We start from the raw sequence: 22,136 nt of genomic DNA on the forward strand, positions 1-22,136 counted from the left end.
ACCTGAACCGACAATGTGATGTCCCAGGGATTATGTCAGGAATCCAGTGAAGCTAACCAGAAGCAGAAAATGCCTGTGGGATCCTGATCAAAACAACTCACAGAGGCCCAACAACGCATTACCCCACGGAAAAGACATTGTTTGGGGTCTGCACAGCCCTTCAAGCGGTGGAACCAATCATCGGGCCGGACGAAGTTACAGTGAAAACTGACCTACCCATAGGACCGTGGGTATGAGACCAGGGCCTTATAGCCCACAGCCATGTCACACAACAGGCTGCCATGCTGAAGTGGAAATGGTACCTACAGGAGAGATGAGGAATCCAAGCCGGGGAGCGGAGAAAGCTATATCAACAAATGGCTGGCCTGTTAACTTATGAAAGTCTGAAAGAGACACTGGGGAATGGGGTACCTATACTCGACCCCTCCCCTGTGTCAGAAGCCACACCAATTGAGCAGCTGCCAGAAAATGAGAGAAGCAGTGCCTGGTTCACTGATGGATCCACTGTAGTAACATACCAAGGGCGGCATTGGATAGCAATGGCCAGAGAAGGATGTGACCTTTGCACAGAAATTAAGAAATGGCCTATTGAGAAAAAGGCCACTGGGACCCTAAGATGCGGGGATTTACAAGGAACTACCCTTAAAGCTCTGCAACAGGTGGTCCTAGCCTATGGGATCCCTGAGGAGACTCAATCAGATCAGAGTACACACTTCACTGGATCCATGGTCCAGGCGTGGGCAAAGGACAGTGGAGTACAATGGAGAATGCATATTCCTTACCACCCACAAGCAGCGGGTCTAATTGAACGCAGCAATGGGTTGCTGGAGGGGCAGGTGAAAGCAATCACAGCATCACACACCCTCATTGGGTGGGCAACAGGGGAGGTGACATTGGTGACTGACATTCATCAGTGGCAAACACAGCCGACTGGGACCAAGATAGACCGATATATTGAGACAGGCACTGTGCTTGGTATAGTCAATATAGGCGTCCCAGTGCCCATTGCCATACAGGTGGACTCAGGGGACCCGAGTTGCAGAAGGGCGTTAAGGTTTGGGTTCTGAACCCATCAGGAAAAAAGAAGAGAAGCAGGAGGGGGGATAATGCAGCAGAACAGGAAAGTACCTGTTTAATGCTCATAGATGGGGATAATAGGCCTGTGTATTAACCCTCATAAAGTTTAATACCTATTGCTTAATGCTTCCTTCTTTTCTTACAGATGGTGGTTCCAGGTGCAGCTAATGTATGTGGTCGACCAGTACTTTTGTGACGACATGCCAGCAGCCAGAACCAAACAGATTGCTTTGGAGCCTTTTCGAAATGGATACCTTAGCTGTTCCATGGACTTACTAAGACTGCAATCTGTCCATATTGGGTGGTGCTGATGTACCCTTTCTTTCTCCTTTAATTTTACAATATGATCGTCTGATGATCAAGATATCACCATTGGCTGCTGGTACCATGGAGAATGATGACCAAGATACATCGAGGGACCAAAACAACAGGAGCCGACACCGGGAATTGAACCAAACTCCCCTACTTCAAAGTGCCAGTCAGTGTCATTACTCACTGAGCTACTCCCTCTCTTTTAGAATCTTAGCATGATTTGAAAACCTCTAAATATGAAAATATTCCCTCCACTCTCTGTTGTCTATGTGCGGGATACAGTACTGCGTTATCCTGGTGTTTAAGAAGCTAACAGGTAACAACTTGCCTGCTCTCTGCCCTCAGTATGCGCTGCCGCTCCAGCTGGTGAATAATCAGATGATGACCCAATGGATGGGTGTTTTCAGCAGCATCACTGACAGGGACGTGCCTCCAGTAAGACTGGACGTGGATAATCTGCTTTGCATTATTCGCACAAATAAATCACGTTTTCATGATGGACCTTGACATTTTCAGAGATGGTGTTGTGTGAGGTTAGAAGATTAGCAGCATAATAACCTTTTAAAAGGGCATAAATAGAGAGGCAGGATACCAGGAGCCATCTTACCTTGGCACACCTTAAAGATATGAAAAACTATATAACATATTTAAGCATGTTCTAATGCCAACATTTTGTTACAACAATGGTACCTTTATCAACGAATGATTGGGGTGTTGTACCTGCCCATAGGGGCTTGGGCTATCTCCACAGACTTTGTCCATGTCACTTGGTGATGGTCTCTTAGTCAGATCAAGCTGCTGCCTTTTAAATTAGAATTTCTTTATTGCTTTGTGCTGTATATATTTTCAGCCTGTAGCAGCACAAGCTCTGTTATGCTGTATGTTCTCATCACAGAACAAGCAAATGGAGTGAAATTAGTCTGGATAAACTGGACGGTGAAATCTGATGCAGTTTCACCAAGAAAGGGAGTAGGTTCAGCAGTAAATGTGGGGTGGCAGGGTGAGCTCTGTGAATAAATGGGGAGTTCACATCTGCTCCATGAAGCTGCACAGCTTATTTCATGCTGAACAGAAGTTCTGTCTATTTACAGTATAACAGTTTGTTGACTATCTTCTGTCTGACAGGAAACATTGCAGGTGGATGAGGATGATTGTCCGGAGCTGTTGTGGTGGAAGTGTAAGAAGTGGGCGCTTCACGTCATCACGCGTCTATTTGAGCGGTAACGTTCCTGTTTAGTCCTGTACCAGGTGACACATTCCCTGGGCAATCAGGGAGCTAGTGGCCTGTGTGGCGTATTGACGGGGGGAGTACCACACTTTGGACCCCCCCTAAAAAAATATATATCTATTAAACGAGAGAAAGCCACGCACTTTCTCTATTCCCTTCCCACATGGCCCCTCCCAAAGAAAATGTCACTGTCATGTGTTCACTTGGTCCTCCTCAGAAGCCTTTGAGTTTCTCATATAATGTTAATACCTTGATCCCTTTAGCATGTCCTGTTCTTAAAATAAAAAGACAGCATTGGAAAGTGTAAAACTTTATACTGCAAAAAATGGCGAGCAGTGTGGATTGCGCTTTAGGACCTGTTTTAGTTACGCTCCCTACACAATTTGTAATGGAATTACATAGCATCCTTGTCTATTCACTGATTTCACTCTTAGAAGATCCATGTTCAATTTTTGTGTTTCTGTTTCTCGGCTCGGTTTTGTGGGTTGTTGTGTCCCCATTGCACCACACATCACTTTGTGGGCTACTATTACTAAATCCCAACACATCCTTCTCCTACTTCTCACCCTAATGTGACTATTTAATTCCCCATCATGTCTGTGGCCTGGACTTTGTCCCTCCACATGTCTGTGTGGGCTGGTCATGGTCCCCTTTCTCTCTCCACCCCCCCCCCCCCCCCCATGGCATGTCTGTGCGGACTGGTCATGGTGGCCATGGTCCTTTTCCTCCCCATTGCATGTCTGTGTGGGCCTGACATGCTCCCCTCACTCCTGCATGAGTTGTGAGTTGTACTGTGCCTGTTGCTGATGAGTGCCTTGTCCTTGGTAGGTATGGGAGCCCGGGGAACGTCACCAAGGAATATTTTGAATTTTCAGAGTTTTTTCTGAAGACATACGCTGTTGGGATTCAGCAGGTAACACTTCAGAGATTTGAAATGAAAGATTATGGCATTGTTGCAGGGCTAGGGACAGGGGCTGGCTGACAAATTGTAGCCTGTGGGCAAACACAACCTACTGCTCATGGACTAGTATCCCACGGAAACAAATACATGAACTTCTGAAATTGGATAGATACACACGGGCAGTAGTTCATAAATACATAATATGGACATAAGCTATGTCAAAGCACATCTTAGGCAATTTCCCAGTTACCTTTTAGAGTAGAGTGCTTCTGGAGGCTCCCTGATTTGCCTTTTCAGCCCATTACCCATTTACAATTTGTTGTGTCTGTCTGCCTTGAACCGGTTTCTCTCCACTTCTTGAGTCTCTTTGGCATGTGCCTTATGTCTCACCCCTGATCCCTGTGTCTCACCACAATGTATTTTCCCATGTCTGTCTCCTCAATGCCAGGGAAGGCCACTTCTCTATATAACTCTGCAGCAGGTAGGGAGCTGGTAAAGTAGAGAGGTGAGAATTAGGTTTCCCATGGGTCCTACTGCTTACCGCATCCTGAGACAGATACAGCTTTCAGCTGTTGAGGTCAGAAAGATTTTGTTTCTTAGACACTGGTCCAAGTAATTAAGGCGGCCCAGGGGGAATTGCTGCCTTCTACCCCAGCCAGTCCAGCCCTGGGTAGGGTGAATTTATGGTGAGGGTTGGTAGAGTTATGGGACATCAATCCAGTAAAAGCATAAATCCCTGTTGTTCTTTTACATAATTGTGACTGGGGAGTCCCCGGGAGTTAGGTAACATTATTCCTAGCTCTGTGGGACCCTGTGGTTCCAAAGATGTTTACTGTATGTCCCAGTAAAATAAAAACAGGTTGCTGTGGTTCTCCAAAAAGAAGCTGAAATGTGGGAGTGGGGCTTGGGTGGCAGCCATGTTAATTTCCCAAAAGTGACCAGAAACAACGGCACACGAGAATGTAAATATCTCAGGAAAATCTGGCCTCCCCGTGTCTTAAACACGACTCTGCTTCCGTTCCAATAGTATGACGTTCCCTGTAAGTCATAAGACCCCCGGTGTGCCAGCCCCCATGACCTACTGGATACGTCGTAAGGGCAGCCTGGAGGTAAAGTTAGAATAAATTAATGGGCTAATGATAATGAATTGCAGTCTTTATACGTTTTGTTATAGAAAATGTAGAAATAATATTTCATGCTAATAGATTGTTTGGGCTTTATTCAGAATGAAACCAAAGCTGCACTCAATGCGATGATACTCTGGATATAAGCAAAATAGTACATTTAATGTTAACACATATCAGCGAACATAACATACAGATATAGATGCACAGTAATTGCAGAAAAAGGGGAAGCAGTTACTCAAGGTGTAAAAAAAATACCTGTGAGTAAAAAGGTGAAAATGAGGACAAGGGATTGGGGAAGGAAGGGAAAAAAATGGGGGAGGTGGGGAGGGGGAAAAAATGGGGTTTAGCAGAATAAAGGCAATTGAGGGGGGCAACATTTCGGGGATAGACCCCTTCTTTTGGCCCGTTCCCTGCGATCTGTAGGACCAAAGGTACTTCCCTTGCTCTATATCCTGACCTCCTAAAATCAAGAAACGTGAACCAATGCAACTAAAGAAGTCTCTGTGGGGGTAAGCCCAGGCATACCCAAATTGGTACAGAAAGCAGCCAAAGCACTGGTTCGGGCACGACGGGGTCTGTAAGAATAAAATAAGTAGGAAGCCCTGGAGCCGCGCTTGTCCCTGCCAATGAGGGCTTAGTTGGCCAATGATGCTCAAGTGGTAAAGCGTACATAAAAACTCCACCGTACTCTACTCTATCAGCAGTGAACTCTTCTGGGTCACAATTAACACTGAAATCTACATGATGCTGTAAAAATAAATATGCCAAATTCAGAAACAAACAAAAGCGACGTTTTGACAAACATGGCTCAATCCACCGAATCTTTGCTCCAAAAATAGAAATAAAAAAACAAACAAAACTTCAGTCTCCTTCGAGGCCTAATTCAGGGGCATGGTGGCCCTCTCTAATCCCTGACCATATCGGCGTTGATGGTGAGAATTAGATCCTCTGCCTTCATATCTCCTTTTGTTCCCTCTTCAATGGGGTTTTGTTTTTTAGTTTTTTTTTATCTCCTTTTTCTTCTTTTCAGCTCTTGCTCCCTTAGGTCCCGCTTCCACTACAGTGTTTATATCAGGGGTCTCAAAGTCAGTCCTCAAGGGCCACTAACAGGCCAGTTTTTATGGATATCCCTGCTTCAGCACAGGTGGTGCAGTCTTCCACTAAGCCACTGATGGAGCCACATGTGCTGAAGCAGGGATATTGATAAAAGCTGGCCTGTTGGTAGCCCATGAGGACTGAGTTTGAGACCCCTGGTTTATAGTGTCTGCCCCCCCACCCCCCTCATATGCATGTGGCATAAAAATATTGCCATGGTAAAAATAATTGTACTGCTGACAATATGCCTCTAATGAATAGGTTGTTGTAAATAAAAAGCAATGTAGGGAGATCTCAACCTTAAGGTGAATCAGGCATTATGTTGGGGGGGAATGTAGATGTGTTGTTTTGTTGCCTACTGCTTGTATTTCTAGGTTTGTGGGGGGGATTGGATTATATGAGTTGGTAGTGGGAATCAGCATCTGATATGATTTACAGCAGGCATGTCAAACATGCGGCCCGCGGGCCGCATACGGCCCGCAACGGATATTTTTGCGGTCCGCTCACAACCAGCGCGGCGGTCGTGTGTCGGCGAGCGCGTGGGCGGCGGTTAAAAGTTTTGGCCGCGGGAGAAGCGAGCGCGGGTGTGGGGGAAGAGAGTAGCACGGGCGGAAGTAAAATCTGGCCTGCAGGGGCTGGAGGCGTACGGTGGCCGGGTGCAGTCAATCTGCACTCGTGCCGTGTGTGGGAGGACACGGGGGCGGAGTCAAAACCCCGGCGGAGACATTCTCCTTGAAGCCTGGTAAACCTGGGGGGGGGGAGTGTGTGTGTGTGTGTTTGAGTGAATGTGTGAGTGAGCATCTCAGTGTGTGTGTGTATCTCAGTGTTTGTGTGTGTGTGTGTGTGTGTGTGTGTGTGTGTGTTCAGCTCTCAGGCTTACATGAATGATGAGCTTTCCTCTCCAGCACTGCAGCATGGAAATCACTATCATGCCCCCTCCGGGAGGAGGGCACAAGGTATATACCTATCCCATAGGTCTCAGACCTGGAAGTCACAAGCCTCCTGCATAATGTATTGTACAAGGAGGAGAACAGCAGCAGCACTGGGTTTCTCCCCTAGATCCAAATCACTCGGATCGCAGGGACACAAGATTTCCCCTGAATGCAGTGATCCCTGCAGAGGGCGTGTGCGTTGGCGAGCGCGTGGGCGGCGGTAGCAAGCATGTGACCGGGAGTTGCGAGTGCGGTGGTGGGCGGATGTGGCAAGCACGGCTGAAGGAAGAGCTGGCCTGCTGGGGCTGTATGGTGGCCGGGCGCAGTCATCCTGCACTCGTGCCATGTGTGGGATGTGGAGAGCACAGCAGAGGCGGAGCCAACTCCCCGGCGGAGAAAGCTTCAGAGACGTCTGTGGGACTGCCTCCTGCCTGGAAGCCTGGGAATAAGGTAAGGACAAGATGCTGATGAGGCATGGGGGCCAGCCTGGGGTCACCCACCCGACCCGTCACCCCCTGCCCCTGTCACCTCCTGCCCGTCACCCCCTGCCAACCCCTGCCACCCCGTCACCCCCTGCCTCTGTCACCCTCTGTCACCCCCTGCCCCTGTCACCCACTGCCCCTGTCACCCCCTGTCACCCCCTGCCCCTGTCACCCCCTGTCCATATCACCCCCTGTCACCCCCTGCCCCTTTCACCCCCTGCCAACCCCTGCCACCCCGTGTCACCCCCTGCCTCTGTCACCCTCTGTCACCCCCTGCCTCTGTCACCCCCTGCCCCTGTCACCCCCTGCCTCTGTCACCCCGTCACCCCCTGCCTCTGTCACCCCCTGCCTCTGTCACCCCCTGCCTGTCACCCCCTGCCCCTGTCATCCCCTGCCTCTGTCACCCCCAGTCACCCCATGCCCCTTTCACCCCCTGCATCTGTCACCCCCTGCCTCTGTCACCCCTTGCCTCTGTCACCCCCTGCCTCTGCCACACCCTGCCACCCCCTGTCCATATCACCCCCTGTCAAGCCCTGCCCGTCACCCCCTGCCTCTGTCAACCCCTGCCCCTGTCACCCCCTGCCCCTGTCAACCCCTGTCACCCCTTGCCTCTGTCACCCCCTGCCTCTGTCACCCCCTGCCTCTGTCACCCCCTGCCCCTTTCACCCCCTGCCTTTGTCACCCCCTGCCTCTATCACCCCCAGTCACCCCCTGCCCCTGTCACCCCCTGCCTCTATCACCCCCAGTCACCCCCTGCCCCTTTCACCCCCTGCATCTGTCACCCCCTGCCACCCCCTGCCTCTGTCACTCCCTGTCACCCCCTGCCACCCTGTAACAGTGTTACGCCGATGCTCGCCACAAACCGGGACCGGACCGCGGGGCTGAGGTGGGGTTATATAATCACCGACCTTAGTCCACGCAGACTGATCCGGAGTGCGCAGTTCGTAGTCGTACATCGCAGGGTCAGGATTGGAGAAGGCAGCATCGTCGTTAATGAAGCAGGAGTTCGGCAACAGGAAATCAGGAGTGCCCCGCTTCAGCTTAGGAGCGTGAGCGCGGGGGTGGCTTCTGCGCGAGGAGCGGCCTCGGCCCATGACGCCGATCTCAGCAGGAGGAGACAGCAGGCTGGCCGAAGTTCACCGCAGGGCAGCGTCGGGAAGAACCAACGCTTCAGCGCAGAAGTCCAAGGCAGGCCACTGCAAGAGGATCGCAGCAGGCCGCAGGAAAGGAAGGGTAGCCACTGCTAGGAGGGAATGCAGCAGTTACCAGTGCTGGCATCAACGCTTCAGCACAGGCGTCCAGGGTAGGCCACTGCAGGAGAATAGCAGCAGGCCGCAGGACAGGAAGGGTAGCCACTGCTAGGAGGGAATGCAGCAGTACCAGTGCTGGCATCAACGCTTCAGCACAGGCGTCCAGGATAGGCCACTACAGGAGAATAGCGGCAGACCACAGGACAGGAAGGGCAGCCACTGCCAGGAGGGAATGCAGCAGTCACCAGTGCTGGCATCAACGCTTCAGCACAGACGTCCAGGGTAGGCCACTGCAAGGAGATAGCAGCAGGCCAGTGCTGGCAACAACGCTTCAGCACAGACGTCCAGGACCAGGCCTCTGGATACTCAGGAACTTGGAAGGTAAGAACGCTAGGAGAGAGGCCTGGGGTGGTTTGTGGCAGAGACAGTAACATAGAGGTAGGAATAGTTATGCTCGGCGCTGGTTCAGAGCCAACGCCTAGAATATAAAGGGCGGAGATCCAATCACAGGAGGAGGGTGTGTGAGAATTCCTCCAATGAAGTAGCACAGGGCAGAAGCTGCAATGAGAGGCAGCACCTGTGCCATAGATTGCCAGAGGAAGCCTGCAACTGCACAGGTCTGCACGGCTATAGTCAAAGCCAGTAGTGGATTCCTTACAGTACCCCCCCCTTCAGGTGAGACCTCCGGACGAACAAGATCCATCACAGATTTGGGGGACATGGAATTGTTCCTAAACCTCCTTAGGCGAGAGGTGGCGTTGAAAGCCCATAGTTTGTTGGGATTCCTTACAGTACCCCCACCACTGGGTGAGAAGCCTGAGTGAACAGGACCATTCATAGGTCTGGGAGACATTGAGTTGTTCCTGAAGTGTCTCCGGCGAGAATTAGGTCCGCAATCCAGATGTACATTGGCGAGTGCCATGAAAGACAGCGGTGGTACTGCAGTTCTTGGTACATGGACAATGGGACCTGAGGGCTCCGGAATGGGAACATCGGAAGGACAGTAGCCAGGTGTCCGGTGCATAGTAATAGTCCAAGAGTACGGGACACAGGACACAGATTGTCGGACAAAAATGGCAGAGGGACCTTCAGAGAAGGCAATGTCTTTGGTGAAATCAGCACGGAGGAGGTTGCGAGAGTCTTTAGCTTCCAAGGAATTCCGGGTGGTGGTTAGCAAGGGAATGGGGCGGGAGGGTTCACTACACACTATTGCAGAGGTACTTTTGATACCAAGCAGGGTTGCTATCCCAAGCAATTTGCGAGAGTCTGTAGCAGTGTGTATGCAACTCATGGTACTGGCAGTTGAAGAAGGATCCGCTTCCTTTGGTTTGTGATCTTTAGAGAGAATCAAATCCGAAATTGTGGCCTTGGCAAAGGACATAATAAGCATGTCTATACCCATAGTGGACCCATAGAGAACAGGAACGGACGCTTCAGGTAAAGCGACGAGGTCCAGTAAGGGTGTCTTCATCTTAGGGAGAGGCCAATTGCCATACAGATCGGGCACTTTGGGCACCGCACAGAGACCTGCGAGTAAGGAGTCTGTTTGAAAGGTGAGAAAACAGATTTTATCCAAAAAACAAGGCAGGCGGTTAAGCGGTGCATCAACCTTAGGGAAAAAAGTCTTGGGGTTAAAGCTGGGTGCCTCCAACACAGAGAAAGAAGACAGAGAACTAGAGCTTGGCTTCGGAGTGGAGGTCCCAGGTACCCAGGTCTCACATGATACTGTGGGAGAAGCAATGCAAATTGTTACTGTTTTAAACATAGGGTTTTTAACATCGGTAGCTCCAGGCACCTTTTTGAGAGGTAACCCTAGTTTTGGGACAGGACAGTCAATAGCAAGTACCCCAAGTATTGTGGAAGACACAGAGAAAAATAAGTCCATTTTAAAGACGGGATCTTCTGAAAAAAGGGAAAGTTCCAAATGCGATACCCCTGAGTTCGTGGTAGTAGACATACAGTCAGTAGTGGATACCCCGAATACTGTGGGCGAATCAGCGTGAAACAGTATTATTACAGGAATGGGCATCCCAGATAGGACAGACAGAAGTAAGCTAGGCAAGGTTGCTTCTATAACAGAAGATTTGGCAGCCGCAAAGCTTAACTCAGCGGCTGCTGGAGAACTTTTAACTACAGTGAGAAGGGACTGCAGATTTACAAAGTCAGGGATAAAGGGAGTCTCAAACTTGAAAGCCTGATCCTTCAAAAAGAAGGGCCCTAACTTTAATGGTTCTGAGGGAGCAACAGCAGATACGCTGATCTCAGTAGGGGTCACTTGGAAAGGAGCATAATATGTACTGTTCGCTTTAAACCCTAGGATTTGAGAAAAGGAGAACTCAGACAGTGCAAGTGGGGCAACCACGCCTGTGCTGGTCTCTGAAGTGGGTATTTGGGAAAGAGTGTCTGGGACATCAGAAACGACAACAGATTCCACGAAAAGGGGTCTATGCTCAGAAGCAGGGGTCTCAGCTCTCTGAGTGACAGACGGGGTGAGTGAAATACCTAGGAGTAGGAATTCTGCGAACAGGTTTAGAGAAACAAACGGCTCCAGAGTACTTTTTACTGGAGCCAGTATTATTGCCGAAAGTTCAGGGGGCATAACCCCGAGAATTTTAGCCGAGTCAGAGGACAAAAGGGGTTGATCCTCTGAGGCTAAGGAGGTGTCCCTGACTGACGAACTAAAGGGATCTACCAAGGAAGGTTCACAGGGCTGACCTGTAGGGGTTAACATAGGAAAAACCCCAAGGGTTAAATTACTCTGTACCTGAGAATCAGAGAAATAGAAGCTAGTCTCCGAGAGTGGGGTCATAGGGGGTTCTGCCTCTTGCCCTAGGGACCTATCATTAGACTGCGGAATACTAGGGTTAGCAGTAGGGACCTCACAGAGCAGACTAGCAGGGGTTAATACAGAAAAAACCTCGGAAACAGAGCTTAGAATTTTTGGGTTAGGAAAAGAGGGCAAACAGGATTCATTCTCTGGTGCTAGGGAAGACCCACTGACCTGGGGACAGCAGGGATTTACAGTGGGGGACGCATAGGCCTGACTAGCAGGGGTTAAGACCGAAATAACCTCTGGGACAGAACTTAGGGAGGTTAACTCAGGATTAGGGAGCGTGGCAGCTTCTTCCTTAGCGGGCAGCGACAGAGAAATGGTTTGACCATTCTTAGGAGAGAGAGGTACCCCCACAGGTTTAGCAACAGGACTGGCAGCATAGAGAATCTGCCAAGCAGCAGCGTAGCTGGCAAGGAGGGGATCCTGTTCTATTATGTGAATGTCTAGTGTTGAGGAAAGTACATGGAGTGTATCTTGAGACTGAGCCAACATGAGGAGGGCGCCCTGTTGTACTAGGGGAATGTCCAGTGATGAGGCCAGGAGGTAGAGTGCCTCTTGGGCGTCGGCCAGTTCCATAGGGTACACGTTATCCCAGGTTATAGGGGAATCAGGAGAGCGAATACAAGCGGCCAGAGACTGTTTTAAGTTCAGGATGCAGTAAGCCTTAATAAAGAGATCACAACGGCATTGTCTTTGCAAAGGGGTTAAACCTTCATAGGTAAACATTTCATCCATCAGGGGTATTACTTCACACAAATACTGGCCTTCATAGTGGGACTGATACGCAGGCCGGGACATAACTTCAGTTGGTAAATTGCCATCCCCCGCCACGGCGCGGTCCGGTTTTAATGGGCCGAGCATACTGTTACGCCGATGCTCGCCACAAACCGGGACCGGACCGCGGGGCTGAGGTGGGGTTATATAATCACCGACCTTAGTCCACGCAGACTGATCCGGAGTGCGCAGTTCGTAGTCGTACATCGCAGGGTCAGGATTGGAGAAGGCAGCATCGTCGTTAATGAAGCAGGAGTTCGGCAACAGGAAATCAGGAGTGCCCCGCTTCAGCTTAGGAGCATGAGCGCGGGGGTGGCTTCTGCGCGAGGAGCGGCCTCGGCCCATGACGCCGATCTCAGCAGGAGGAGACAGCAGGCTGGCCGAAGTTCACCGCAGGGCAGCGTCGGGAAGAACCAACGCTTCAGCGCAGAAGTCCAAGGCAGGCCACTGCAAGAGGATCGCAGCAGGCCGCAGGAAAGGAAGGGTAGCCACTGCTAGGAGGGAATGCAGCAGTTACCAGTGCTGGCATCAACGCTTCAGCACAGGCGTCCAGGGTAGGCCACTGCAGGAGAATAGCAGCAGGCCGCAGGACAGGAAGGGTAGCCACTGCTAGGAGGGAATGCAGCAGTACCAGTGCTGGCATCAACGCTTCAGCACAGGCGTCCAGGATAGGCCACTACAGGAGAATAGCGGCAGACCACAGGACAGGAAGGGCAGCCACTGCCAGGAGGGAATGCAGCAGTCACCAGTGCTGGCATCAACGCTTCAGCACAGACGTCCAGGGTAGGCCACTGCAAGGAGATAGCAGCAGGCCAGTGCTGGCAACAACGCTTCAGCACAGACGTCCAGGACCAGGCCTCTGGATACTCAGGAACTTGGAAGGTAAGAACGCTAGGAGAGAGGCCTGGGGTGGTTTGTGGCAGAGACAGTAACATAGAGGTAGGAATAGTTATGCTCGGCGCTGGTTCAGAGCCAACGCCTAGAATATAAAGGGCGGAGATCCAATCACAGGAGGAGGGTGTGTGAGAATTCCTCCAATGAAGTAGCACAGGGCAGAAGCTGCAATGAGAGGCAGCACCTGTGCCATAGATTGCCAGAGGAAGCCTGCAACTGCACAGGTCTGCACGGCTATAGTCAAAGCCAGTAGTGGATTCCTTACAAACAGGAGACTTATCCCTATTCAGGTAATGTGCCTCTAATCCAGCAGTGTGGTGGTTAACCTGTGGTAGTTAATTACTAAACACCACCTGCCTTATTAGATGGCTTAGAAAGCCTGTCTTTTGAAACAGGAAGTGAGAACTCTTTAGCTGACACCTGAGCTGAACTTAGAGACACACTGGTCTTGAGCTCTGCAAAAGAGATAGCAGAGAGGCTTTCAAGACACAGGGAAACCTTCTAAACCTGTATGCTGACCAACCCTGGAGACAAGGGAGCTGAAGCAGGGACAGTGAGAAGATTTTCCCTCCAAGAAACAGATAAGACTTTTATTCTTAAGAGACTGCTTATATCTGCTTATTTTCATGCTATATGTTTTGGGGCTGCGAGAACTGCTTAACTAATAGGAGATGTGAACTAATTGCATAGGATTTCACTAGAAATACTCCCAAGTGAATGGAAGCTTTGTTCCCCCCCTGTGTTTGGATAATTTCCTGATGAAAAGGAACAGGCACAATAAAGCCTATTATAATTTCACATTATAAAGCCTCCTAAGTGTGTACCTCTGTGAACGTCCATCCACACACCCCCTGCCTCTGTCACCCCCTGTCAACCCCTGCCCCTGTCAACCCCTGTCACCCCCTGCCTGTCACCCCCTGCCTTTGTCACCCCCTGTCAACCCCTGCCCCTGTCACCCCCTGCCCCTGTGTGTGGGGGGGAAAGTGTGTGTGTGGGGGGGGGAGTGTGTGTGTGTGTGTGTGTATCAGTGGCTGTGTGTGTATGTCTATGCAGACCAGCAGTGACTGTGTGGGTGTCTGTGCGTGGTCAGTGTCTTTGTTGGTCTGTCTGTGTGTGTCTGTAGGTCAGTGGCTGTGTGCGTCTGTGCAGGTCAGAGAGAGAATGGGGGGGGGGAGAGAATGGAGGGGGGGGGAGAGAATGGAGGGGGGGGAGAGGGAGATGGGTGGGGAGAGAGAAGAGGGGATTGCGAGAATGGGGGAGGGAAGGGAGAGAAAATGGGGGGGAAAAATGGGGGGGAAGTAGAGAATGAGGGACAAGGCCGCCAACAGGGGGTCTGCCGGGGTTGACATCCCGGGCCTGGTGAGTCAGTCAACCACCCTCTCTCCCCCTCTCTCTCTATCTCCCTGTCTCTCTCACTCTCCATCTGTTTCTCTCACTCTCTGTTTCTCTGTCTCTCTCTGTCTCTCTCACTCTCTCACTCTCTCTGTCTCTCTCACTCTCTCTGTCTCTCTCACTCTCTCTGTCTCTCTCACTCTCTCTGTCTCTCTCACTCTCTCTGTCTCTCTCACTCTGTCTCTCACTCTCTCTGTCTCTCCCACCCTCTCTCACTCTCCCACCCTCTCTCACTCTCCCACCCTCTCTGTCTGCCTCCCTCCCTCTCTGCCTCCCTCCCTCCCTCTCTGTCTGCCTCCCTCCCTCTCTGTCTGCCTCCCTCCCTCTCTGTCTGCCTCCCTCCCTCTCTGTCTGCCTCCCTCCCTGTCTGCCTCCCTCCCTCTCTGTCTGCCTCCCTCCCTCTCTGTCTGCCTCCCTCCCTCTCTGTCTGCCTGCCTCCCTCTCTGTCTGCCTGTCTCCCTCTCTGTCTGCCTGCCTCCCTCCCTCCCTCTCTGCCTGCCTCCCTCCCTCCCTCCCTCCCTCTCTGTCTGCCTCCCTCCCTCTCTGTCTGCCTCTCTCCCTCCCTCTCTGTCTGCCTCCCTCCCTCTCTGTCTGCCTCTCTCCCTCCCTCTCTGTCTGCCTCCCTCCCTCCCTCTCTGTCTGCCTCCCTCCCTCCCTCTCTGTCTGCCTCCCTCCCTCCCTCTCTGTCTGCCTCCCTCCCTCCCTCTCTGTCTGCCTCCCTCCCTCCCTCTCTGTCTGCCTCCCTCCCTCCCTCCCTCTCTGTCTGCCTCCCTCCCTCCCTCCCTCTTTGTCTGCCTCCATCACTCCCTCTCTGTCTGCCTCCCTCCCTCTCTGTCTGCCTCCCTCCCTCCCTCCCTCTCTGTCTGCCTCCCTCCCTCCCTCTCTGTCTGCCTCCCTCCCTCCCTCTCTGTCTGCCTCCCTCCCTCCCTCTCTGTCTGCCTCCCTCCCTCCCTCTCTGTCTTCCTCCCTCTCTCTCTGTCTGCCTCCCTCTCTGTCTGTCTCTCTCTGTGTCACCCTCTATCTCTCTCTGTGTCACCCTCTCTCTGTTTGTCACCCTCACCCACTCTCTTCGTTTTTATCTTAACTGCCCTATACCTACACCGAAATAACCTATTCTGCTTTCTTCCAGACCTGACTCTCAAGTTTCACATGGGGGACATTAGAAGACAGGTAAGGAACACCTCCCCTCCAGTATACTACGTTGAGAGACTGTGGATCAAGTAAGATCCCAGGTGGGATTGCTGCTTTGGAAATTGTTAAGAGGGGGCATCCTGACACTGGTTAATGCGTTCAGAATCATTCACATCTGGCTTTTTTTTTTTTAGGTCATCCGACACACACACAGACACACACAGACACACACACACACACACTGTACTTTTCGAAATAAACCTACGGTTCTATGAAAATGTAAGTTTTTATTTTTTTGCGTCCCACCTAGACTTAAACCTTGTTTATTTGGCCCTTGTTAGCATTTGAGTTTGACATGCTTGATTTACAGGATATGATCATCTTGTCGGGGGGGGGAGGGGTCTGTAATTATATCGCCCAACCCTGGCAATGTCCAATAGAGAAGGGGATTTTGCCATTTTTAGTGCAATTTGATTTCTGAAGTTTAGACTGAAGCAGTGATTCTGTCCCGTGAGTTGTCTGCATTGTGCTTGACCCTTGTACAACCAGAGATGCCAATATATTATCTTGTGGAGAATCACATTATGTCTCCAAGTCTAGAGCTGCAAGGTTTGAAATGTGAGACGGAGGCATCTCTTACAAGGATGTTCAGACTCGCAAGATCTGTTCTGATGGTCTGCATATACTGGCAGCCTTACTCCCTATCAAGGCCCCCTCTTCCCTAGTGTTGAGCTGTCCAACTGATCCCATAGATATGTCAACCCCATTGTCCCTGAATGAAACAGAAAAGCAGAGGTTTGCTGTGTACGCAATGCAGCTTTTTGCCATGTATAGCAAGCCTCCGTTTGGAGGCTTTAATTCTTAACCTCTTTATTGCAGTGTACCAGGCCTCCCAGCGTAGGGTTGGGGTTAAATTGCCGCACATGCAACTACCACTGTTGGCTGAAGGTTAAATTGCTCCTGCACTAGGTTCTGTTGAAGGTATTGGAGTAACATCGACAGGATCAATATATCGCCCCGCAGGTTCTCCAGCAGACACTCAACTATCTGAACCTAGGTTTGTCTCACTCCGTCACGTGGAAGCAGCTGAAGCCACACATGCAGGTGAGTGCAAAATAGAAAGAAAGTGGCCTCTTCCACTGTGTGCCTGACTGATAACTCGGAGGAGGAGCTGGGATATCTTTGTGACACTCAGAAGTTGTTTGTGGCTTTAACACGATTAGAACACCAGGTTCTATAAATCTTTCACAGATAATACCATAGTTCATGTGTCATACTGTCCGTGCTCGTTATTAGACCGCCATGATATTTAAATGTTTAGTATTTCGCCTGTTAATGCTGCCCTATTCATTTTACTTTTTCTGCCTGCTTCAGCTTTTTTGGTTAAATAGAATATTGTGTTTCTTCTGGAGGCCTCCCCACCCAGGATATGTTCTTCTCTCCTAGGGTATTGCTGAAGATGTCATTTTCCCTCTTATGTGCTACGAGGATGAGGATCTGTGGCAGGACGATCCCTATGAATATATTCGCATGAAGTTTGGTAATCTCTCCCCCCCCCCTTATATTTTTTTTTTTACTGTGCAAGTTGTATGGGTTGCAGAAGAACAAATATACATAAATGTAAAAAAAGAGCAATTACTGTATGCAAAAAGGCAAAATAGAGGGTAATCCGGAAAAGGGGGAGCAAGGGGTGACATGTAGTCACCATCTGCAAATCATCTGAAATCAGAAAGACATCCCAATTTGTATCTTCATGTTATGCCATGTCTGGCCAATCTCCACACCTCATTGGTAGGAATTGTCACGGTGTACAAATGATAGGTTCTCAGTGCTGGACAGCTCCTTTGGTTGGTGATGGGTGAAAAAATCTGTACACTTTCAATCTTTGTTTCCTCGATATTTCCACGTGTATCTGTAATCCTCCATGAACCCTCTCGTTTCTTGATTTGGGCGACACCTAGCTGGACACTGGTTAAACGTGTTTATTTGAATGGCATAACTGCCATATCATATAGTTCTCTACATGTGTATAGGTGCTCATTACACACCCATCTACTTTCTTTGTTTCCTAGATGTATTTGAAGACTGTGTGTTTCCATCCTCCGCAGCACAAAACCTTCTATATACTGCATCAAAGAAAAGAAAAGAGGTGGGCTTGAGACTGGATGAATGTCTGGATTTCTGTCGGCCAGACATTAAATGTCTCTTTGCTTTAGGTCTTGCCGAAGATGATGGCCTTTTGTTACCAGATCCTTACAGCGTCCTCTGTAGATCCTCGGAAGAAGGATGGGGCTCTGCATGTTGTGGGGTCCCTGGCAGAGATCTTATTGAAGGTAATTCTGTAATATTTTAGGATGAGGTCTTTGTAGAAGTACAGAAAGAGCCTACTCTTGATACTCATAAACATTCATTTGCTAGATTTTTTATTGTTGTTTCATAAAACGTCACTTTTTAATATGTGCATTTTTTAAAAAGAAAATAGTACAAAATAAATAAATCAAAAGTGCACTTTATTTACATGTGACGCAATGTTTGTGAAAACAGCTGTAAGCATTGACTCCACATTAGGATATTCTGGGACAATGTTCCCTTATATTCTCTGTGGATTAGTGGACATTTTAGAGTAGTTTGTAGGGAGAGACTTGCTGATAAGGGGAAGGGGTGGGGGGTAGTGTAATTGACAAACTGATGGGAAGGGGTAACGGGGGGAACGCAGGAGTTTTTTAAGGCAAAAAGTGGAATATTCTGCAATGGCCGAGTCAATCACCTGATCTCAACCCGTTCGAGCATGCATTTCACTTGCTGAAGACAAAACTTAAGACAGAAAGACCCACGAACAAAGAACAACTGAAGACAGCTGCAGTAAAGGCCTGGCAAAGCATAGCAAAGGAGGAAACACATCGTTTGGTGATGTCCATGCGTTCCAGACTTCAAGCAGTCATTGCCTGCAAAGGATTCTCGACAAAGTATTAAAAATTAACATTTTATTTATTGTGTTAATTTGTCCAATTACATTTGAGCCCCTGAAATAAGGGGACTGTGTATGAAAATGGTTGCAATTCCTAAAGTTTCATACGATATTTTTGTTCTACCCCTTGAATTAAAGCTGAAAGTCTGCACTTCTATTGCATCTCGGTTGTTTCATTTCAAATTCATTGTGGTGGCGTACAGAGCCAAAATTATGAAAATTGTGTCAGTGTCCAATTATTTCCGGACCTAACTGTATATGAGTGATAAATATTTAAAAGAAATTATATATCTACTTATATCCTGAAGCTAGGGTCACGTGTTGAGGTATGAATAGCTTCAGTTAGCTTTAACTCATGTCTTCCCTCTTCCAAAGCATGACAAGTCCTTAATGTCTTTCTTAACTTTATTGCAGGAGTAGAAAACAACAGGAACTTGTAGGTGTAGTGTAGGCAGAGAGTACTTCTCTATGTGGGATGCTTCTATGAGGTTAGACTATGGTAAGAGAGAAAGGCCTTACCAGGGGTGGATGCAGACATGTCTGTACTCACTGTGATCTAGGGTGGAAAAGGAAGTGAGGAGCAATGTGGGTAAAGGAAATAGCCTTGGGACAGACTATCTTGAACAAACAGGAGGGGGGGCAGACTAGCCCATTCTGGTGAGGATCTCAGAGGCTGCAGTAGCAGCTCACTGATTTCATGCCCAGAGGCAAGAAAGGCAACATTGTTGCATGTCACGCAGGCACAGAATGTGTGTGCAAACTCCATGCAGCTGAGAATAAGATCTGACAGGCAGAAGCTGCAAAGGAGAGAGGGGGGTGAATCAGAAATGTAGTTCTTGTTCCATGACAACTTACGTGGGGTTCAAATAGTTTGTTTGCGACACAATTTCTCATATGTATACAGCGGTTTTAGCATAATCTTTGTCATGTAAATACTGTAGTGTGCACTTTTTTAATATTTGCTTTTGAAAAAATACACTAAGTAAAAATGTTTTATAAAACAGCAATAATACAAAACAAGTAAATGAATGTTTGACGAGGGCATCAACAGTAAGCTTTCTCTCTCTGTACTTTTACAAACACCTCATCCTAAATTCTTTATCTTAAATCCTTGGTAGTAACCACACGAAATGATAACTCTAAGACAAAAATAAACCACGGGTCTGAGCGAGATCAGCCATTCTGTAAGACTGTAATATGTGTGTGATATATGTGCATACTGTATATTATATTTCAAGACATAGATTTGTCTACATATGTGTCCAGTACTGTATTGGTATTAATTTAATCTTTGTGATCCTGATGAATAAGCACAGTTTGTTGGCTTTGTCAAGATAGCATGTTTATAGCATGCACAAAACATCACACAAAGATCCAAGGTGGGACTGAAATGTTGATCCAGTTCAATAAATGTTATACTTTTTTAATCTAGACCATAGGAGTGTCTGGATATTCTTCTCTTCTCCTTCTATAGACAGTCGACAGGTTGGTTTGTCTCAATTCTGACCTTGTAATTCCAGATGTTCCCACAGATGTAGTATTTGTAATTTTTTTTGCTGTGTTTGGATTCTGCAACACGTTGACACCGCAGAGCAGAGTGAGGCAGACCATGGTATATATTATTCATAGCACAATGTTTTTACTCAATATGTTCATTTTTCACTTACAGTACTTACAGAAATCTGTATACAAGGATTAGATGGAAGGTTTTCTTCAGAATCAGGTCTTCCCCCTCTTCTCCTCTGACCTGGGCTACCTCCATGCAAGAGTGCGTTCTTACGGTCGGTTGAATTATTATTATAGGCCAAGGGTCATCAAACTCTTAGTCCAAAAGAGCCAAATATGAGTAGCACAACGATTTAGAATTTTTCAAAGAGCCATAAATATATTTTTACACCCCCCCCCCCCCCCCCCCCATCACATCAGGCTGGCCACCCCATCATTATTCCCCCATCACATCAGGCTGGCCCCCCATCACCTTACCCCGCCCCCCCCCATCAGATCAGGCTGGACCCCATCATCATCTTACACCCTCCCTCCCCCCCATCACATCAGGCTGCCCCCCCCCCTAGGGTGACCAGATTTTGAAAATTAAAAACCTGGACACATTTTTTTTTTTACATAACAGTTTATTAATTGTAGTACACTTATAGTTTACTACCATTAGTCCTTGTTACGTGTGTGTGTGTGTGTGTGTGTGTGTGTGTGTGTGTGTGTGTGTGTGTGGTGTGTGTGTGTGTGTGTGTGTGTGTGTGTGTGTGTGTGTGTGTGTGTGTGTGTGTGTGTGTGTGTGTGTGTCGGATGACCTCACTAATCAAACCAAAAAAAAAAGCCAGATGTGAATGATTCTGAACCCCTTAACCAGTGTCAGGATGCCCCTCTTCACAATTTCTAAAGCAGCAATCCCGCCTGGGATCTTACCTGATCCGCAGTCCCTCAAGGTACTATACTGGAGGGGAGGTGTTTCCTACCTGTCTTCCGATATCTCCCGCGTGAAACTTGAGTCAGATCTGGAAGAAAGCAGGATAGGTTACTTAGGTGTAGGTATAAGGCAGTTAAGATAAGACATTGAGGGTGAGGGGGAGACAGGGAAGGTGAGGGAGACAGGGAAGGTGAGGGAGACAGGGAAGGTGAGGGAGACAGGGAGGGTGAGAGGGAGACAGGGAGGGGGAGAGGGAGACAGGGAGGGGGGAGACAGGGAGGGGGAGACAGGGAGGGGGAGAGGGAGACATGGAGGGGGAGACAGGGAGGGGGGAAGGGAGAGAGGGAGAAAGGGAGGGGGAGACAGGAATGGGGAGAGGGAGACAGGGAGGGGAGAGGGAGACAGGGAGGGAGAGACAGGGAGGAAGAGAGGGAGACAGGGAGGGGGAGACAGGGAGGGGGAGAGGGAGACAGGGAGAGGGAGAGAGAGAGGGAGACAGGGAGACAGGGGAGGGGGAGACAGGGAGGGATAGAGGGAGGGAGACAGGGAGGGAGAGAGACAGACAGGGAGGGAGGGAGACAGGGAGGGAGGGAGGGTGACAGGGAGGGAGGGAGGGAGACAGGGAGGGAGGGAGATAGGGATGGAGACAGGGAGGGAGGTAGACAGGGAGGGAGTGAGACAGGGAGTGAGACAGGGAGACAGGGAGGGAGACAGGGAGGGAGGGAGGGAGGGAGACGGAGGGAGAGGGAAGGAGGGAGACAGGGAGGGAGGGAGACGGAGGGAGGGAGACGGAGGGAGGGAGACAGAGGGAGGGAGACGGAGGGAGGGAGACGGAGGGAGGGGGAGACAAACAGATGGAGGGAGGGAGGGAGGCAGAGGGAGACAGACAGACCGAGGGAAGCGGAGGGAGACAGACAGAGGGAGACAGACAGACAGACGGAGGGAGGGAGACAGTGAGGGAGAGAGAAAGTGAGGGAGAGAGGGAGGGAGGGAGACATGGAGACAGAGTGAGGGAGACAGAGGGAGGAAGACAGAGGGAGGGAGGGAGACAGAGGGAGGGAGACAGACGGAGGGAGGGAGACAGACGGAGGGAGATGGAGGGAGGGAGACGGAGGGAGGGAGACGGAGGGAGGGAGACGGAGGGAGGGAGACGGAGGGAGGGAGACGGAGGAGGGAGACAGAGGGTACACTGGTACACACACGCGCACACACTGGTACACACACACACACACAGGTACTCACACACACACTGGTACACACACACACTGGTACACACACACACACTGGTACACACACACACACTGATACACACACACAC

At 49.6% G+C, this 22,136-nt stretch overlaps 1 pseudogene; it reads left to right on the forward strand.

Annotated features, from left to right (window-relative positions):
- The first annotated feature begins 356 nt into the window (after positions 1 to 356).
- Positions 357 to 22,136, forward strand: part of LOC142486107 (importin-8-like) — a 68,942-nt pseudogene continuing 47,162 nt past the window's right edge.

This window comes from Ascaphus truei, unplaced genomic scaffold (genome assembly GCF_040206685.1).
Source record: "Ascaphus truei isolate aAscTru1 unplaced genomic scaffold, aAscTru1.hap1 HAP1_SCAFFOLD_742, whole genome shotgun sequence".
In the NCBI taxonomy this organism is placed as follows: Eukaryota; Metazoa; Chordata; class Amphibia; order Anura; family Ascaphidae; genus Ascaphus; species Ascaphus truei.